The following is a 21,623-nucleotide window of genomic DNA, read 5'->3' as shown; positions in this document are numbered from 1 at the left end:
ATCTGCATGTTCCAAGAGACGTGGAGCCTGGCTCCACACCACAAAGTTGGGTGTACTACATTCTTCCTCCCAGCAGTACCTTCGCAATCAGGTAGAGGTCATCCTTCGGGTGGGCTCCAGATATGGGTGAGTATCTTGTTGGGCTGTCAAATCACACAGATCCAAAGTAGCTCTCCCGATATCCTAGCCCTGTCTCTGAGTAAAGGGCGTAAGGGTAACAAAATGGATATTTATAATATATACGCCCATGGGACGAAAGGAGGAACCCTATCACCTGAGATTAGCCTCTTGGAAAAAATGCTTAGGCAGCGACCCAGTGGCGTGCATGTTCTCGTTGTGGGGGACATGAATTGTACATTCGAGCCCCTTGCAGCAGAGGATATCTTGGACACTGACGAGAATGATATAAGAAGGGGCATCCCAACTATTAACTTACCGCCCATAAAGAGGTGGTCGCAACGGGCCATTCAGCTGAACACGCTAACTGCAGAATTTTACCTGAGAGCAGCGAATAGTAGATCAGCTTCAGACAAAAAGGGGGCCCATACCTTTAACAGAGTAAATCACACCTCTAGAATAGATTATATCTTTCTAACTTTTAGACTTTGGCGGGCAATGAAGGATATGGAAGTTCTTTCGACCACTGATAGCGACCATAACCCTCTATCGCTTAATATGGATTAATTGTGGTCAAGCAGTAGAGACCCTCAACTCGTGGCTCCAACTTTGGAAACTGTGGAAGTATACCCATTTAATTGTGGAAGGCACCTGAGATGGTCTAGAATTGCCCTTGATGAAGGCAAGCTGAAGAGCATTGAGGAAGTATTAACAACAGCACTGGCCGACTTAGACTTGTCGTCTGTGGATCGATATGTCCCGTCCGAGGTTACTGAAACCTTTCAGAAAATGATTTCCGCTCTGGGAGATCTTATTCTTATCCAGAACCCAGTAGCACAAGTAAGGAAGCCCTTGATGACCGCTGCCAAAAAAGGTTGGTACAATAATGAGTGCCGTAAAAAGAAAACAGTGTTAATCAAGCAAGTTAAGTCCAGGCAGCTAGATCAAATAAGATTTGCTAGGAGCGAGTACAAACAGGTTATAGCAATAGCAAAAAAGGAATGGGAAGACCAATACTGGGAAGCACTGAAAGAGGCAAGTTTAGGGAGGGACGCGGGACGCTTTTGGAGCATCATTATAGAAAAGAACAGACCAGACGGAGCTCTAATAACTTGCAATATACCAGGCCAAAGGTGGTTCGACCACTTTTTGAAGCTGTATTCATGTCCCCAAAGTGCTTCACCGCAGTTCAATTTGATAATCCCCTCAGGAATTATGGAAGATCCCAATATTGACCCCTTTACACAAAGGGAGGTGGAAAAGGCAATTGACTATATTGTTCCCCGCAAAGCTGCAGGGCCTGATGGCATCCCGGGAGATCTTATCTGCTTTGACCGGCCGAAATGGGCGAAGATTATCACTAGACTAATTAACGCTATTGAAAATGGAGCGCAGGTCCCTGAGTCGTGGAAGGGGGCAGAGGTCATCCCTATTTTCAAAAAGGGGGATAGGGTTGACCCTGGCAACTACGGACCAATAAGTTTGCTGGATTCCTCACAGAAGGTAGCAGGAAAGGTGATCCTCCAGAGAATCCAACAATAGATAGACGAGAACAGAGTCCTTTCGGACTATCAGGCAGGTTTCCGGTCAGGAACAGGGACCATAGAGCAGGCATTTTGCCTGTTACTTATCTATTGGAAAGTGGTCATCCTGGGCGGGGGCAGTCTTTATTTCGCGTTTATTGATCTAAAGACTGCCTTCGACCTGGTGCCTAGGAAGTGCCTGTGGGAAGTACTTTCGGACATGGGGATCCCCCGGTATATCTTATCACTACTAGTGAGGATGCACGAAGGCAACTTCGCGCAGGTATGGTGGGGCCAGCAGGGGCAAAAGATGGGCAGAATTCCAGTGAACAGGGGCGTCCGCCAGGGATGTGTTTTGGTCCCCACCCTGTTCTCCTTATATGTGAACGGGGTGGTGCAGCACCTATTGCAAATTTCATCTGAGGCACCATCCCTGGTGGGTTAAAAAATTCCAACTCTCCTGTTCGCTGACGACACTCTGATTATCTCTAAGTCCCCTGTTGGCCTGCAGACCCTCCTAGATAGCTTTCAGGCATTCTGCATTTCGCGAGGCCTGGTGATAAATACCGACAAAACGAAATATTTGATAATAAACCCGCCAAAAAAACAAATCAGAGCCTCTGTTTTGAACCATGTCTCACTGGAGAGGGTTACAGTTTTTGACTTTCTTGGCATCCGTATCTCTGACAATATGCACTGGACATCCCACCTGCAGAAAATGTTACCATGTCACAAAAGAACAGCGCTGTTCTACATCTAAGCCTATTGCCCCAGTGGTAGCTATATAAAAGGCTTAGGGAGTTACTTCTGTTTTGTATGGCGCAGAGCTGTGGGGATTGGGTAATATGGACTTGTTGACAAGATCAGAAAATAAGTTCTTTGAGGACTTAATGGAGCTCTCCCAGAGCACGTCCATGATCCCCCTGCACATGGATTTGGGATGCCATTCGATATCCGATCTCGCCAAACTTCGACCATTATTATTATGGGCTCGGTTGTGGAGCGTCCCTGAGTTAGCTAAGTATGCAGAGGGCTTATCAGAAGTCATGTCTATGGTTGGTTGGCACAAAATTAGGTGGCTCAAGGACGTTAAAACACTCCTATGTGACTTGGGCCTTAAGGACGCTTGGGCAACTAAATCTGCCCCTCCAAAGTTAGTATTAAAGAGAATTTACTGGAATTGGGTAGCGTCCAAACAATGTTCTGACCCAAACCTAGGCAGACTTACTGAAAGCTTTATGAGGATTAAAGATGTTGCATTTTGTGAACCCTATTTGGACACCATCAAGAAACCATTTGACCGGGCACTGTATTTTAAATTTAGGATTGGCACTTTACCAATCTGTGAATTTACTGCTTGATGGAAACCCCCCCACCAGACTTCGCCTAATTAACCCATTTTGTATTACGAAGGTAGAGTTAATGGCCCATGTTTTGTTTGCATGCCCACTGTACCGATTACAAAGGAAGTGCTGGTTAAAGCCTCTTTGTAAAGAATTAGGAACTAGGCAACACTCTGTGGCACTTCGTATTTTTAAATCCGAAACTCGCACACTCTATGTATGCGGTATCACAAAGTTCTTAAGTTGGGCGTGGTCCATCAGGTCTCAAAGGCTAATGGTTATTGTGAGAAGGTGGCCTGATATGCAGTGCCCACTATTCTAGTGAACACTATGTATCAGTCCAGCAACCCTTATTGATGATTGGTTGTAAGTCAACCTTATAGACCAGCTATCCTAGTAGCGTGGATACGAGCAGTCTAAGGCTAAAGACTCGAGAGGGCGTGTTAAGCCAGCTGTTATACCACACACATACCCCTTGAATACCCAGTGAAAGGACACCACACAAGTGTTATGAAAATAAACAGGATATTTATTAAGAATCACAACAGCCCTGTACTCTTTATGAGGACAGGGTACTAAGCACAAACCAAAACTCTTACAAAAATACTTAAGTTAGCACAGTATATACAAATGCCCGAGGGGCACGGAAAACCATATACTTGAAAAGTGGAATGCGAAATTACTAGCAGGTAAGTACAGTACTAATAGGCTTTGGAATCGCTAGGACTTGACTATAGAATCGTTAGATTACTTCTAGGAGACCCAGGGGTCTCGGGTGCAGTGTGTGCACTCTCACGCGAGATGCGGGACAAAGTCTATGGTAGCTAGGAATTGCAAAGTTAGTGTTCTCGGGCGAACCCCACCTGGTAGGAAGAAAACGAAAGTGGATTCTGACCCTTGGATACTGAGGCTATGCTGGGGCACCGAAATGCCGAAGTTACCTAGCCCAGGGGCTGCAGCTGCATAGGACTCAAAGGACGTCGGGAATCCTCGTTGACGGACCAGGAGCCTGGAAGAAAGAAGTTGCTGGCAGGCGACCAGTGAAGAAAGTTCGGTGGATCCAAGCCTGGATCGATGGAAGATGACACCTGAAAGCAGAGGGGACCAAGTTCGTGACTACTAGCCAGTAGTCAGTGAGCACCAGGAGGGCACCGGATGGTAGCCACCTCGACTAGGCGAGTGGGTGATGCTGTGCTCGGAGATCTCACGGACCAGGAGGCGTTGTCGGCGACCAGGATGGAGGAGCGAGCTGCGCCACGAAGATAGAAGCTGTCGGCGTCGCTGGACCCAGGATTGGGCAACAAAGCCTTGGCAAATTCAAGCCCACGCGGTGGACCTAAAATGGCATCTGGAGTGGACCAGGAGGGTCCGGGGTGCCTCTCTTAAAGAAGGAAGCAAGGGCCAGTCTGGAGCAACCAGACCAGCAGCAGTGATGTCGTCGGGCATCGTTCAGAAGGCCACAAGCCAGCCGGCTAGTAGCCAAACAACGCGGTGCACAGCAAACAGCAGAAGGGCCCCACGCAGATCGTGGAGATGCAGGGAGGCTGATCTTGGGTGCTGGAGCTGCGCAGGGTTGGGGCTTCTCGGACCCCAAAGCACTCACCGGGGGAAGACTCGGTGGGCTTGTTACAAAGAAGTCGTGCAGTCTTGGCGATCGTCGGTCCCTCGAGGTCTCGTCGCACTCACGGTTCTCAGCTTTGCTGTAGAGGTGAGTAGAGGTCAGAGGTGCCAGGGAAGCCGGGTCTCGTCGAGCTGGGTCGTCGGATTCGTGAAGAAGGACTTGCAGCAGACCGCAGTGTTCTTAGGATGGTGCCCGCTTGATGCAGGGTGACTACTCCTTAGCCACAAGGGAGAATCTTGAGGAAGAAATCTTGAAGTCCTTTCGCACAAAGTCGTGTCTTGATTCCAAAGATGATCTAATTTGAACAGGGGGCCCGCTCCCATCTTTATACTAAAAAAGGGGGCTGACCCGGTGACTAGGTCCTGCCTATGGGTGGGACTAGGAGGGGGGTGGTTACACCCCTCTGCCATGCCGGACTTCCCCAGGCCAGGGGCTGGTGTGCCCCTGGAACTGGTTCAGACCGGCCTATGCGTAGTGAGCACCGGGGTGCCACTCAGCAGTCACCTTCCTGAAAAGCCCTGCCTACCCAGGATACACAAAACCATGTCTGGGACGGTGCTAGCACCGCCCCTGACAGGAAACCCTTTGTCCAGGCTCCCCTCGCTGGAAGGACTCCCAGCTGCAGGGGGTCAGACTCGTGTCTGTGGTGGCAGCATCCATTTTGTGGAGCTGAGGCTTCGTTTAACTTTAACCGGGGTTCATGGTTACATACATGTCGTGTCCCTCTAGAAGGGTGGAATGCTAACCCCGTCGCCAGAATTGGCGAGGGGTTAGTATTCCAATTCGTATGACACCTTACTCGACATGTTTTGATAAAGCAATACCAAAGTTAGCATTTAACCGCGAGGATTATAATGCACTTAAGAGTATATGGTATGCGATATCATGGAACAGCTATTAGGACTTGGTTCCGCAAGCTGCAGACAGGCTCAGCTCATGCCAGAGCACCATCTCACACGATTCCAAGCACTCTGCCTTCAGGATTGTCAAGGCCTGCCATAGGAGTGACTGATAGGAATCTGTGTGTCCATTTTAGGGTTAGGTATAGGTATACTACACCTACAGCAAAGGGTGATTACACGACTTTGCCCCAGCTGTCATGCAGCCAGTTGTGTCAAATTTAGGAGGCCAGCCAGGGGTGGCATAATACATGCTTCAGCCCCTGGCAGCCCTGGGTACACCCATGCCCTGAGTTACAGGGTCTGATAGGGTGGCCCAGTACCAATTGGAAATGCACCTAGGGTACATGGAATCCATTTTAAAGAGAGAGCAGTAGGCCTGGGGTCCTGATTGGCAGGATCCCAGGTCGACTATGTCAAAAACCAGCTAAAACACAGGGCAAAAAGTTGGGGGCAACCATAGTCAGGAGGTACCTTCCTACAGTTATAGTTTAATACACATTTTAAATACTGATGTAATGAATTCAAACCATGTGCTTTTTCTACTTGACTATATGTAGAGATCGCTGAATGGACTATGTGCATTTTTTCTAATTGGTTTAATTCTGTAACAGTCATTATGGTCCCTTTAACATACTGTATTTATGGTTCTATAACTGTCGAGTTGTATTTATGCTTTTAAGATATGTTTTTATCGAAATAAAGCACTTTGAACTGAACTGAATAACTGGGCCAAGTACCCATCTTCAGTTGACTCAGTGATAGCTGTGGGCGAGCAGTCAAAGGCTTCCTCAGGTGACAGAAGTCTTGCAGATCTTCTAATCCGCCAAGTATGGTCGTTTGGCAGGTGAGAATGTTTGGGGTCTCAACATCCCTTTTTATAGTCCATTTCCAGACACCAGATGGGATATGGGGTCTGGTCCTCTGAAGTTTTATATTTTGGTTCTGCTTCTATTGAAGCACACATGTCTCCTCTCCCTCTTCCTCTAGAAAGGATGTCTGTCTTAGCAGGAGAGACTTCAAAGCTGATAGTCCAACATCACAAGCCATGGGAGTAACTAGAGCTCACACCTGGATGTGAGCCACAGTGATATGTGTATCTAAAGGTTAATCTTGGGCGCCCAGCCCTACTCTTTACGATTCTCTTCTCAGCCCCATCTCCTTCTTCAGATGTGTCCAGGCCACTCCCTTGTGATCTCTCACTGAATCAAAGGGCACCTTTCTCCAGTGTGTCCCCCTCAGCTCACAGGAATGCAGCAATACACAAATCTGTCTGAGGGGATTCCTCTACCTCCTAATGTCTTCACCAGTCTGGCTTGGGCTTCCCAAAATGGAACCCAGGGTCCTGCATGTAATGTACCATTCTAGACACCCTTGTCCTCAGTGTATATGCATTGCACACACATTGTCAAGCACTGTTACCTTACAATTATTGTGCCACTGTAGGCACACATACAGTCAGTACACAAATTCACTCTGTGTGCACTGGTCAGTCCTGCAGCCTTTCTGTATTGTGCCACTTACAGGCACACATACAGCCAGCACACACATTCACTATGCACGCTGCACATCACTATACCCATTATGTATTGTACTTCTCGCAGGTGCACATACACCCAGTGTATGCATTCACCAGGCACGCACTGCACGACACTACATCTCTCCTGAAAATGTACTTCTTGCAAGTATGCATAAACCCAGTACATGCACTCACCATGCATGCACTGTACAGCACTACTTTATCCCTGTACTGTAATCTTCCCAGGCACAAATGCAACAAGTGCGGAGTCACCACTCTGCACTGTGCAGCACTTAACATTTAACTGCTGTAGGCCAAAGGCTGAGTGAGACACACAGCAGCAGAACTTAAAAAAGGTAAGTGGCCTTGTAGGCCTCACACCAGTGACATAGCTGAAAAAGGACAGGTTCACTCCTACTGATCACATCACAGTTGAAGCCACCACTGTGCTTGTGCTGCCTAACTTCTTGTAAAGGTGTCATCTTCCATCATTTTGATGATAGCACTTTGGGTGCCCCTCCTGGTCCAACAAGACGGCAATCTGTGAGACAGAACTATGCCATGGAGCACATGCATGATCCATGTTTGCCTATGACAACAAACGTCAGCTTTAAGGATCCAGACAACAGTACAGTTGGGAACTCAGGGCAGCAGGGCATCACCATGCAGAGGAAATATTGGTCCCAACACCAACTATGTTAACACATTGAAAAATTCAACCTGCTGCACAAGTTCCAATCGAGTTTCAGACCTGGGCACAGCACTAAAACAGCCATCCTACACATTATGGGTGACAAACGTGTGCCTTCTAATCCCTCTCAACTTGTTCTTTGCTTTCAATGCAGTCTGACAGGTCCTTGGAGTTGCTGGGACACAGAATGGGAATGTCTGGACGAGTGTTACGCTAGTTGACCTCTTTTCTCCATAATCAATCTCAACAAATCAAAATAGAGGGTTCACTTTTCAACTCATCCCGTGTCACACTTGGGATACTCACAATATCAGGAGGCAGCTGCTCCTTTGAAAGTGTCACCTCCCTCCTGCTAGAGCCTCTGAGATTCTAAAAAAGAAGACCTATGACAGCACCTTTTCTTGATCGACCTCAAGAATCTGGAACTCTCTTCCTCCAGAAGCATGTGCAAACCCTTAACACTCAGCCTTCACGAAGAAAGTCAAAATTATCTTACTTACCTGTTTCCTTCAACAAGATCTCAAATTCAGGACTTGGCCTGATCAGTTGGACACTGGAGACTCAGAAAAGGTCAGTTAGAGGACGCCTATTCGCTACATACATACTACTATAACATCACCCAAGGGTGCATGGGAATGTGTACATTTAGTTTGCCTTTATTATATCGTATGTGTTCCCTGTGTTGTAACAGGATGGGGGGTTCTCTCTGTACAGCACTCTGATATCCCTTGGGTCTTGTTCACAATTAAATTAAAAAAAAAAAAAATACACAAGGTTAAGTTCATTTTTTATATGCATGGGAAGATTAGGCGATTTTCCCAGACTGACTAGATGTTGAGTTGATGCTGAGACTCGAACCTGGTTACCCAGTTCCAAAGTTGGCAGCTCTGTGGTTGTAATGCCAAACCCTTGGTAGAAAGAAGGTGGTTTGGAGAAACCACATGAAATCTCAGTCGCTTATGTGCTCAAGGTTCCAACAGGACCGCAACCTGAGACAGAGGTTGGCTTCTGGCTTAAGTCAGGCTAGAGCTTTCAGTCGCATGCCTACCTCCAACACAGACGTGCATGATCACAATAACCAACAGAGGATTTATACTGTAAAATAGTTCATCTTTCAATGATTAGTTTAACTTGCATATATTTTTTATTTAAGGTGTACATTATTTTATGTGTAGTTACGTGAAACTGAAAGACAAACAAAATAGTTACATAATATTTTGTTCTTTTAAGCCACCCCTTCGATCCCGCCCTCACGCTCACTGACCCCACCCCCAATTCACTCAAGATTAGGTTTCCCTTATGTTTTAATGCACTTCGACTACTGCCATCCAGGCAGTCTTTCACATTTTCATTTTTGCATTGATGACTTCAGCTCTTCCAGTTCTGTAAGCAGCTGGTCAAAATTTGAATCACTGGCATTTTCTTTCTCTTCAGGAAGCTCAAGCTACCCATAGAGCTCCAAATGCAAGTGGTCCAATTTCTCCTGTATCCCCCGAACATCTACCATCTGCTTGGCCCAGCACTCGTTACCAAAGACATGCAGCTTTCCAGAGTGGCAGTCATTCAGGAGGCTTAGAAGTCCCTTCGCCATCTCTTGAACATCAGATAGGAATGTTGGATTGAAAAAGTTGACCCCCCCACCCTTAAAGACTCGTCCTTAGATTGTACTATTTTAGTCCTCTTTTCAGTTTTGGTCTTTAAGCAGCAGGCTATGCTGCAGTGTTGGAATGGCCTGTGCTTTTACTGGTTGACACAACATTTTCCCCAGCACTCTCAACTAAAGGTGGGTGACTAGTGAAGGATTTGGGGCTCCTTCTCTTTATTTTACGATCATTCATTACTTCCACATTTTAGCTTCATGTAATCTGGTGTCTTCTCAATGTATGGATCGCCTGTAACTCAGTCCACTGCCCTTTACCCATTATTAATCTTTCCAGGGACATTTGTCTGTAATATCAGTACTTCCAGTTTACACGACAGCCCGTGGTTGAACATTTTCCAAAATAGTTTTAATTGTATAGTTGACTGATTTACAATTATTATTAGAACAATAGGATGTTGGAAATGTCATTGAAGACAATTTAATGGCAGACCCATTACTTTTTTAGGCAATCAATAAATTGCCTTAACAATCCCTAAAAAATTAGTAAATCAGAAAAACAAATTATTCAAATAACGTGGTTGGGTCAGTGCTGGTACATCACTTATCCTTTTAGCAAGTACAGAACATGTTATAAGCTGCCAGTAGCTCCCCCAGTACCCAAATCATATTCAACTACTCCCCCAACAACACTGACTTGCTTGTAAAGTAATCCTATTGTCAACCCTGAGTTACTTATCAGTGTTGTAGCAGGGGTGCCATGAGCTCTAATGTAAGCAAGGAAAAGTGCCTTACTACGGCTGAGTGGTAAAAGAGTGTCACAACTAGGATGTAGTGACCCCCTCATTCTCCAGTGCCCCAGTGACAATGCACATGCTACACTATTGACAGCTATGAAACTGAAGTGGATCCTAATCTGTCCTAGATGTTGTGAGATAGCTTGAGATCTGCATCCCCATACACCGAACATTTACATAAAAAACAGTCCTCCCACATTCTTACCTTTACTGACTCCCAAAGATCCCAAAGGGGTCGGTCTTCTGGAAATAATCTTTGGCCCACATTCAGAATCCAATAACACTACAAGACTTCAATATGGTCATTTTATTCACACATCATCTTACCCTTGTGGGCGCAATTCTAATGAAAAAGGAGTGTAAAGATTTTATGTAAATATGGGACGTATGCTTTGGGTATGAGTTGGCTGTTAGCTCGGGAAAAGGCCAAATTAGGCTGGGGCACCAAAGTAAATTGTCCCCATTAGCGAATCAGACAGCTAAAAAAGGAGCACACGTTCTGCAAATCAGGGAAGTTTGAGCTTGTAAAAACACTCCATATTGGTATTTTGCAAGGTATGGGAGACTGCATGCTTTTGCACTAGCTGCAGGCAATATTTGTAGTAATATCAGGGTAATTTACAGGATTGAGGATTGTAAAAGCCAATCGGTTTCACTTTTGATACTTATGGGCTTTGTCAATGATTTTTAACCATGCTATATAGCACCCCGATGCAATGCAGCATGGCTAAATATGAAAAAGAAAAAATAGCCTACGACGCAGCTAGCCATGTGATTTTGTAGGAGCACGCGCCACACATGCAAACACCTACAAAATGACGGAGCTGCTTTTTAGGTCTCGCCTAAGCAGCGTATGCGCTGTCTCGTCGAGAGATGGTGTATACAGTAGAGAGGGGGAAGCTCTGCCCACTTTCCACCTATCTTTTTGATTGGCCAAATTCCTAAATGCTGCAATCTGATTGGTTTTCCTAAACTTAATCCCGCCTCCTGACGGCCATGTTGTAATTTTTCTCCTTCCATAGCTATCAGCCCCTTTACTTTTAAAACTGTTTTTCCCCTGCCTCCCCAGTTCCCTCCCGCAGTCTGTCACTTCTCTGCCCACCAAAACCCCCCACCCACTCCCGTTCCTACCTTCTTGGAGGACCTCAGTTTTATTTACAATGCAATAGGGCTCACGTAAATACGAGTCCTATTGCATTTGTAAATGCTTTTTTTTCTCTCTGATTGGCTGGCTCCCTTTGCACTTTATTTTGCCTGACCTACACTGTGGCATGCGTGTGACTTTGTTCCGGCCCCCTCTTGCCATAGTTTGTGTTTAATCCTGCCCCCTCCCGTTGTCTGTATTCATTTTCTTCCCACTTACGGGCACTGTAATCACCTTGGAGAGGCCTCACTCGCCCGCAGTGTCCTCGCGGTGCCATCGCCTGCGCTTGGACAGATAGCGCCGGGCAGCCTTCCCAAGCTGTCTGCGAGCAAATGCTCAAGGAACAATACACGTTCAGGTTTGGGTAGGGGCCTGTACGCGGAGACTGCCAGATACTCTCCCTTATTCTTCTTTCGTTCTGAGGAGTCCGGACTGTGGTTTATTGACCCCCCCTCCTCCCTCCCTCCCCCTGGTGCACTCCAGGTCTCTCCCGTGGTCGGCGCCTGCCTCTCTCCGCATCCCTATTATTCGCTGTGGTTCGAAGGTTTATAATAACACAGGATAATCTGCCCCCCTCCCCCTCTGCCTGTAGCTATGTAGTGAGTGGCAGGAATGAGGTGGGTTGTGTGCTCCCCGTGCGCTCGGTTGCAGCTGGGGAATGGAATGGGGGTGGCGTGGTCCGCTGGTGCACTGAAGTGTCTGGTGTGGGCATAGGAGGAAACGCAGGATAGCATTGCTAATGCATAAGGATGGTACCCCCTTGACCAGGTTTCAGTTCCAAAGAGTCCTAGCCATGAGTATTGCCAAAGCAGGTTTTGATCACAGAGAATTTGGGACACACTCTTTCCGGATTGGGGCAGCCACGGAAGCCGCGGCAAGAGGGTTGAATACAAATAGTGTGAAAAGGATTGGGAGGTCGTCCTCTAATGCCCATAAGCGTTATGTGCGGTTGCACATGTTGTAAGGGTCAGTCACCGCCTTTCTGACGCCTGCTGTTTTGTCGTTTTATTTACAGTTTCCCGGGCCTGTGACGCGGGACGGAAACTGCTCGAGGATCATCACAACCATCCATCAACATCACGGAAACAACAGGATGACACAAAGAAGACTTTGGTAGTGTGGGTAGTTGGCCATTCTTATGTGAAACGTGCTAACCCTATTTTCCTTGCAGGAGCGGGTAGACGGAGGGCGGAGTGCGGGGGTTGCAAGGTCTCCTTTCATGGCAGAGGGGGGCTTCGCCTCAGTCAGCTTAGGGGTTACATGTCAGAGCTACTCAAGAGACACAACTCACCACCCTCAGCGGTGATCTTACATCTGGGGGGGAATGATTTAGCGGATCTGGGTAGAAGGGTCTTGTTAGAAGAAATCATATCAGCAGCGGGGTGGCTGGCGAAACTGTTACCGGATTGCACTATTGCACTATTGTATGGTCACAGTTGATACCGAGACTGCAGTGGAGGGGGGGGGGGGGAATCGGTCAGTGCGTTGAATCACTCGGTAAAGAGGGTCAACAATAAACTGGACAAGCTATTCCGAACTCCGGTCTTACAGACCATACCTCATGGTTGCATCTGGGGAGAACAGTTCTATGTGCAGGATGGGGTCCATTTGACAGAGTCAGGGAATGCCCTATTCATAAGAAACATCTTAGCATGGTTAGAAGGCTTTGTGAGGAGGATATGACCTTTCAGTGTAGTCTTTGGGGGGGGCCAGATAGTCGGTCAACTATGCTGGCCTGTGGCGGTAAGGTCATAATCGGTGAGCAGCAATTTAGGTCCTTGGGGGGGGGGCGGTCCCATTCACAAAAGGGGCCGCCCAGGGGGAGGGGCCACTGGTCTCTCCCAGAACTTCAGGGGCAGGATATCCATTGCTTAGAAGGGTGCGGGGAGGGAGTCTACGCTTTCCTCAGGCTGGTAGCCACCCCTCACATACACTATGACTCATCAAGTTGCGCGAGTGTAAGGGCCCTCCTGTTATGGTTAAATGGAGTTCAGGGAGCGCACGCGGGTAAACGGGCCCTGCTTGCGCATGCGCATCTCGGACGTGAGAGCGTAGCTGGTAAAAGGATCTGACACCGGTTAGCGACCTTGCCGTAGGACCAAAATTATTAGAATGCAAATTTAATATCAGGATGTTAGATTCGGTTAGGAACCACGATGTATTAGATACTTGTTAAGGTTAGCCCATCATAACATGTCAAAATGGATGTAAATCTAATGTTCTGAAGTTTGCATTTAATAATTATGTAAATGTTAATTTTATTAAAATTTTAATTTTATTTCATATTTTAATAAATACGGCCGGGGGGTCTCGGGCTCGAGACCCCCTGCCTTCCAAAGAATTATTGTTGTTGGTCTATTAAATGTGTAACTGTAGTCTGCGTGTTAAGGCGGGGGGTGGCCGGCAGTCCCAGACCATGTCTCTTGAAGCTTTTATTCCAAGGCGTTATTTAATATCTTAAAATTACTCGTTGAATTGACGTGCGAGGGATGATGGCTGAGTTTCAAATCATTGCAAGGTGCAGGCTACACGGGGAGCCTTTCTCAGACACACAACTGTGTGAACTTTGCCAGATTATATACTTACAATGAATGCCAACAATGCAGGCAGCGGAAGAAAATCTGTCTGCCAGAGGCATTTCGGCATTTATTGCAAAAATTGAGATTTGCCAGCAAGCTGCAAACTCTGAAAGGCTCGGAGGGCTGGTAATGAGCTTGTCAGGCTCCATTAGTGTATCATTTAAAAGTATTGGATCCTGGAAGTCTGAACCCCCTCCCTCCAGATGTGCTCAAGTTAAAGGCAATACGTTAATTTTAAAGAGACCTTTTACACTTGGTCCAGCTCAAAGATCCAGCTTCAAGGCGCATCAGAGCACTATAAAAAGAAAAATTCTGTTTACAAGTGCCTGGAACACGCAGCACTAACTATACATACAAACAGAATAGTGTCCAATTGAGAATGGACAAAGGGACCAGGAATATAACAGAAAGGGACATGATGATATATCTGGGGTAGTGCCGCTTTCTTTTGCATAGCAAGCACTCTAATGTAATCCCTCCGACAAGGCAGTAGCGCTGTGTGACCAAACCAGTAGCAGCTGGGCGCTATGCAAGGAACACTGGCATATTCAAAAGTTTCAGGATCAAGAGATGTCACTCAGCATCCTATGATGGCCTTGACTTTCGCACTAGAAGTCAGGGTAAGTGTGTATGAATAAGGAAGGTGCTTTTTGAGGTAGCAGAAGCCCTCTGCATACATCAATTAAACTGCGGAGAGTTGCACTCCCCCTCAGCATATGTGCTGCATAGATAAATACTTATAGATCCCAATGGTGAGACCGATTGGCATTGCCAATTTGTGTTTGCCAATTTGAGTAGGATCAGCAAATACACTGAAAAACATGTGCAAAAGCAGTGGGAAGCACACTGGTGACAGTGAGCAATAAGGAGTTCAGGGGGAGAGAAATACTTGAGGAAGACAGGTGAAAAACACACAAACTCACATGGAGTGCTTTATGAAACAAGCTTTTTCATTGCAATAGGTCTTGCATTTGCAAGCGTTTAAGCAATTGGAATTGTAAATGACAATGTGTTTTATTTATGTCTTGTTTTAAAGCAATACATATATAAAAGGCATTGTCATTTTTAATGCCAATAGCTAAAACACTTGCAAAGGCACAACCATTCAATTTACAATTCAATCTTTATTTCGTTGCAACATAAAAGAAATACAATTATACAATGATAAAAGAGTACATTATACAAGAAACCAATAATCAGTACTATGCGTCACCACTATGGAACAATCAATTATAGATTACAATTATCACGAATTTATAAATAGTTTAAAAATACATCCTTACAAGATTAAAAAATCATTAAATGAAGTTTATAACAGCCAAGGCATAAAGTTTTTAAAAAAAAATTCCAAAGGTAAAACAAGGAGAAAAACATGGTCCATAATTTGGTCAAGTACACATAATACATTAGTTAAAATGGAAGAGACATTTTCAGCCTAATAAAATGTACCGCCAGGAGAAATCTACTAATCCCAAACACAATTACTTGGCTGGTGTCCGATTTTAAAATTCTACCAGCTTCCTTATGGGATCTAGAGCCAATGAGACGACATAGTGGCACGATCCATTTTTTCCTTACTTCACTGTAACTGTGACAAAAGAACAATATATGTAAAATGTCTTCCCTTATATTATTAGGACATAAAGTGCAGCAGTCACTGTTTACCGTCCCCCATTTTTTCTCTAATACCTTAATTCTCAATATTCCGTATCTATATTTAAGGTACAGGGTTTTAGCCAATGGCTTCTGAACCTCATCAAGAAATGATTCGAAACTAGCCACATTTTTAACCATTAAAAAATTTTCAGTTAGAGGACCATGCGCTCTAGCATATGCAGAATCGTGGCTCATGTAGGACCAAAAAGACAATTTTACAATTTTCTTAGAGGCCATAATTAAGGACTCTGGCTCACTCCAGAAGTGGGCTAAACCGAGTTTAGATAACCAAACTCTTACGTGTTTAAACCAGTAAATTTGGTTACCACTGTCTAGGTTCAGTACTTCTTTCAACCCATTTTTGTAGTCAGTTAGTTCAGGGGTTGTCCATAATCTAACCCTTAGAAGTAATGGTCTCAGCATAGCATGGTGGTCAGTGTGCTTAATGTTTAAGTCTAAAAATAGTGGGACCAATGGAGTATTAGTGGGTATTTTTAGTAATCCCCTAACAAACTTGTTCTCCAGAGTTTCAAAGGCTTTCCTGCAAACAGGTCCCCATAGTTCAGCCCCATACAAAGCAGCTGATTGGACCTTGTACTTAAAGATCTCTATTGCTGGGGTTACTGCCTTATTTACACATTTATTATGTCTTTTTAGGATAGGAAGACAATTTTGTTTAAACATTATTTTAGATTTTTCTACCTGGGATCTCCATCCCATTGAGGAGTCTAATAAGACCCCTAAATATGTGAAGCTCTGTTCATATTCGAGCTTATGACCATTTAAAAGATTAGATTTTTTTTAAAACTTTTGTGCGGCTTTAGCGCCATGTATTTAGTTTTTTTTACGTTAATTTCTAACCCTTTTAAAAGACAATATTCCTGGAATCTATCTAGTAGAGTCTGGAGGCCCCTTGGGGTTTGTGAGATGAGTATCGTGTCGTCCGCGAAAAGGAGGGACGGTACGCGTTCCCCACCCAATCGAGGCGAATCATTATCACAATTCTCCATATAAGCCGCAATATCATTGACAAAGAGGGAGAATAATGTGGGAGCCAGTACGCATCCCTGACGTACTCCTCTTTTTATTGGAATTGAGTCTGTGAGTTCCCCATTTGGGCCCCACCTGACCTTGGCATAGTTCTCCTGATGCAGGCCCATCACCAATTTTAGAAGTTCCCCTGGGAGTCCCTGCCTTTCCAAGGATTTCCAGAGTAAGTCACGTGGTATCAGGTCAAATGCTGCTCGTAAATCCACAAAGGTCACATACAAGTGGCCCTTGCGGATGATGACATATTTCCAGTACAAGCAACATAACCTTAATACCTGGTCTATAGTCCCAGTTTTTTCCCTAAACCCCGCCTGATATTTTGATAAAACTAGTTTTTTATCTAGCCATGTGTTTATACGATTTAATATATGCCTGGCGTATATCTTTTGGGTTATATCTAAAAGACTAATGGGCGATAGTTGGCTGGATCGCCCCTATCCCCCTTTTTAAAAATAGTGATAATTTCTGCTCCTTCCCAAGTGTCTGGGATTTGGTCACCAGCCGCAATAGCATTGAATAAATGGTTTAAATATGGCGCCAAAACATCTGTGTTATGCAAATAAAGATCGCCTGGGATTTTATCAAGTCCGGGTGCCTTCCCTTGTTTAACTGAAGCGAGTGCTAGTTCCGTTTCGTGTAAATCAAAAACTACCTGTGGGAATAGATTCACTGGCTGGTTTATAAATGGTTCTTCCAGAGATGTGACCTCAGTGGTTTTAGCGTTTAGCGTTGTAAAATGTTTGACCCACGTGGTCTCATCTAAGAAAACCTCTCTGGAGCCTTTCTCTCGTTTATTCCCCTTAGCCGCTAATTCCCAAAAGTACCTCTGGTCCTTGGTTATAGCAGCTTGTAACATGCTGGACCACAGTTCCTCATCCCTAAGGTTTTTGCTTTTATCAAAGTTGCATTGTGAAATTTCCTTTTGTCTCTAATTTCCTCCTGACTTTTTCTTTTAATTGCCTCAATCAATGCGGTTTTAGCAGCACGGCATTCCTTATTATACCAAGGTTTCCCGGCTGGTTTACCATTTCCTGTACCAGTCCCCTTTTTTGGTCTTTTTGTTATAAGACCCAGCAATTGACTGAAGAATAACTTATGTAATTTAATAAATTCCCCAGTTTCATAGCTGGAAGGGCAATACGATTCAAATGTATTTGCAAGGGTGCAATAAATACTGGATAGAAGATCCTCTCTCTCCAGTATATATGCCCATTTGACGGCCCTTCGGTTGTTGCTAACTACGATGTTGTCTAGTATTGGTAAATGTACTTGTGTGGCGCCTCCCTCAGTATTTCCCTGCCCTTTTAATAGATTTTTATGAAAACTAGTTTCCAGGGGGTAATGATCACTGTCGAATCTCTCCTTGACTTTTAGATCAATTGCGTATGGCCACAGGTCAAAAGAAATAATAACATAGTCTAGGTTACTTTTGTAATCTCGCCTCCTAAAGGTGGGAGGTTTTGGGTTATCGGAAGGCATGCGCCCATTACAAGCCCTCAGACCATGGCTAGTTAGGAGCCTAGTGATCTGAAGGGCTAAAGTAGTCCCAGCTACAGTTCCATTATCAATCAGTAGAGGTATCTTGTTAGCCATATCCTCCTCTTCATACAGATTGACCATACCCGTGATCGGTTCGTAATTACAATTGATGTCCCCACATAAGATTATACTTGCATCTGGCTCTAGGGTATCCATGAAAGTCTCCAATTTTTCAATACATGGTGACACCTTATAAGATGGATGAGGACTATTATACACATTTATGAGGTTAATCACTCTTTTGTCCTCAGTGGTTATTTCCAGACCGAGTATATCTAGTGAATCAGCATTTAATGCTGATTCACAACCATTCTAATGGTGGCCGCGTCCCTTTCTTTAGATGATGCTCGCCTACTCAGGTTACAGAGAGCAGCGTCTAAATAAAGAGGCGCGCTAACATTAAAGTGAAAGCGCTTATGGTGTAAAGCAAAAAAAAGGTATTAATGTAAAAGATTCCGTAGCGCGGCCGCAAAATGAAAGCGGCCCGCACTGTTAATAAAATAAATAAATAAGTGTGGCTGCTAAAGTGAAAGCGGCCCGCACTGTAAATTCAACCATTTAATAAGCGCCACTGCTAAACTGAAAGCGGCTTACACTATAAATTGAATAATTAAATAAATGCACCCACTACAGTTAAAGCGGACCGTGCTATAATTTAAATACACATACTATAAAAGCAGGCAGCCTACTACGATGTCGTGTGTGGAAATGGGGGAGATCATTAAAGAAAATAGTGCTCACCAACTTATAAAGCAGACCGTGTAATGACACAAGTAAAAAGGCCTGTCGTTATGGGAGGTTACAAATGCAGACAAGGCGGTACCAAGGAGGCACTACTGAGCCTATTCACAAATGAAAAGCTACGATTTTGTAAGGACAGTAACAAGAGCCAATTAGAAATATGGGCAGAGCTTCCATGCCGTACCTCAATATAGCATGCCCCGCAGAGCAGCGCATGCTCAGCCCACGCTCGACCTAAAAAGTAGTTCTTGAAATGCAAGCTATGAAAACAAAGAAGCCAGCCAAAGCAAAAGAGATCGGAAAAAGTCTATGCTCTATGGATGGGACAAACACAAAATTGACAAACTTGGACACGAATAAGTTGTAGGCAAATAAGAGTGACAGGAAAGCCAACTAATGATAATTGACATGCAGGCTCCAAGCTCCAGTATGTTTTTTTGTAAGCACAGATGTCATGTCTGGTTGGCTCGACCTAATGACCAGTTCATCAGACCACCTAACTGCCAAACAAATGGCCCACATACCAGCCCTTCCGGCACTGCCAGATTACCAAAATAGGCCAGTTCGATCATGGCGATGTAAGACCTCAGGCCAGTAGTTGCAACTTTGTACTGGAGAGCGCTAGTTTCAGAGTGTGCTTCTTTGCTGGCTGCGGTTCACTTTAGGTTAGTTTTAATTTGCAGACATCAAGACATTCCAGGCATTCTTCCGTCTCGGTCTAGGCTCCAAGGAAGACTTCAAGTTTCATAGATACATAAGTGGTGTTCGAACGGATAAACTGCTTTCACAGCCAGTGTTCTTTTCTGTGATAGGGTGGTCACAGATTCCCCATACTCATTGCCTGCGACTCTTCTGTATCCCCGTTTGCACTCTGCCAACATTTGCTTTGAAACAAGTACTGTTTGCTTTTAATTACACACATGCAAAAGTTAACACAATATTATACATCAATGTTATCTGTTCTATTTCAATGGCACAAAGGAAATTACTGCTGCCCACTTAAAATCTATGGTGTTATGTTTTCGTTTTAGTATTTAAGAAGGTTCAGAATGTTTCTCCTTTTGTCATTATCATTATTTTAGGTTTAAAAACAGCCTACAGCGCTCTGTGAGTGTTTGTTCGCAATGAAAAGACATTCCCGGTTCCTCTTTTTGAGTGGTTTCTCTGGGCTTCACTGCGCCCCCTTCTGGTAAACCAAATAACTTCTTTGCTTTGAGCGGTGTTCCTATCTTGCAATCATTTCCCTGAAGAAATGCATCCATGACGTTTCATGCTCACAGGATGAGACGAGAGGAATGCAGCCCGTAATTAATTCTGTAGGCAACAGATTCCAAGAGGACATTTAAGTAGAAAAGGCGGAGGAAAAAGGAAGAAGTGAAATAATATACAGGCTCCTCGTCGTGAAGGGAAACATGTGGAAAGCATTTACATGAAAATGATTCGTGGCATTTTCTGTGTGCTGCTATATCCGTCCCCACTGGAATGCATTTGATCGAGGTAATCACGGGCGGAGAATGGTATCCAGGGCACAATTATACATAATACATAGAAATGAAGTGCAATCAGGGGGAGATTTACCTACTTTTCGCGTAGTGCACTGCAGCAGCCGCAAATGCTGTGCTCCTATTTACTAGTTTCAAGTTTATTTTATTTGCATAGTTTGTTAAAACCATTGCAACACAGAAATATTTCATTACAGTCCATTTTATGTATATAAAAGCTCCTTAGTTATAAAGGGATAAAAAGTTTCTGTTAGATAACTGTACAATAAAATTCAAATATTAAAAATCATTGCTCCTATTTACTAAAATAAGGCACTCTACTACCCTCTCGATAGCGCCAGCGCCGAAATCAGCTGCTGTGCGCCACAGAGAAACTTTTGCACCTTCAAATTCTTACTGCACCCATTACTAACTCTGGTCTCTTCCTCCCAACCTGACCCCCACTTCCAACCCACAATCATGCGAAAGATATTCTAAGACTTACCTCCTTAACCACTGAAGTGTTGCTCAACCAAAAGCATATCAGTTTGCCGATGAAGCAAGCTGGCTCCCAGCTCAACCCGCTCCCCAACCGCAAACCTCACATGCCTCACTTCAATAGGAACTCCCTTCCCCATAGCTCCCCCTCTTGACCCAGGAGATCGACCACTTGCCTCTCAGATAGCGACATCCAGCGCACTGCTCCTTTCCTTCATCCCCAATGAACACACCACCAAGACATGTCCTGAGCAAATCCAAACCGTCCAAAGTAATCCATACAGAGTATCGACTCACAACCCTGGAGAAATTAACAAAGCCAATCTCAAGCCCATTAACCCCAATCAGTCTGTCAAAGCTCACTACAATACCCCCTGAAATGCATGCTCTTTAATTGCAGATCAGCTGTTAGCCACACTTCCGGCATCTATGACCTCACCTGCACTTAGGAACTCAACCTCATTATCCTGACAGAAACTTGGTTAAATTACCCCTACGCCAATATTTTAGACCTACTAGTTCCACATTGTCACAACATTATTAGACCAGACAGAATTCATAGAACTTGTAGGGGAGTCGCATGCATTTACCGTTATACCCTAGAGGTAATTCAGGCAGTTTCGGGTGCCCTTCCTGCAGAAGAATACCTTTGCATCAATATTATTAGCAACAACAGACCTATTGGCAAATTTCGTCTAATTTACCACCTTACTAGAAACAACCTAGCTTTCTTCAAACAATTCATGGAAGTATTCTCAAACAACGCTGACCAACAAACTAGTCAGATCTTCCTTGGAGAATTCAACCTTCACTGGAATGACCTGA

The 21,623-nt window shown here is 44.7% G+C and overlaps 1 pseudogene; it reads right to left on the bottom strand.

The window, feature by feature from the left end:
* Nucleotides 1-9,061: 9,061 nt before the first annotated feature.
* On the bottom strand, nt 9,062-9,551 carry LOC147722765 (coiled-coil domain-containing protein 28A pseudogene; annotated as a pseudogene).
* Nucleotides 9,552-21,623: the final 12,072 nt, after the last annotated feature.

Source organism: Lissotriton vulgaris, chromosome 4_1, assembly GCF_964263255.1.
Source record: "Lissotriton vulgaris chromosome 4_1, aLisVul1.2, whole genome shotgun sequence".
Taxonomy (NCBI): domain Eukaryota; kingdom Metazoa; phylum Chordata; class Amphibia; order Caudata; family Salamandridae; genus Lissotriton; species Lissotriton vulgaris.
The sequence above is the reverse complement of the archived record's forward strand: the minus strand, read 5'-3'. Positions and strand labels throughout refer to the sequence as shown.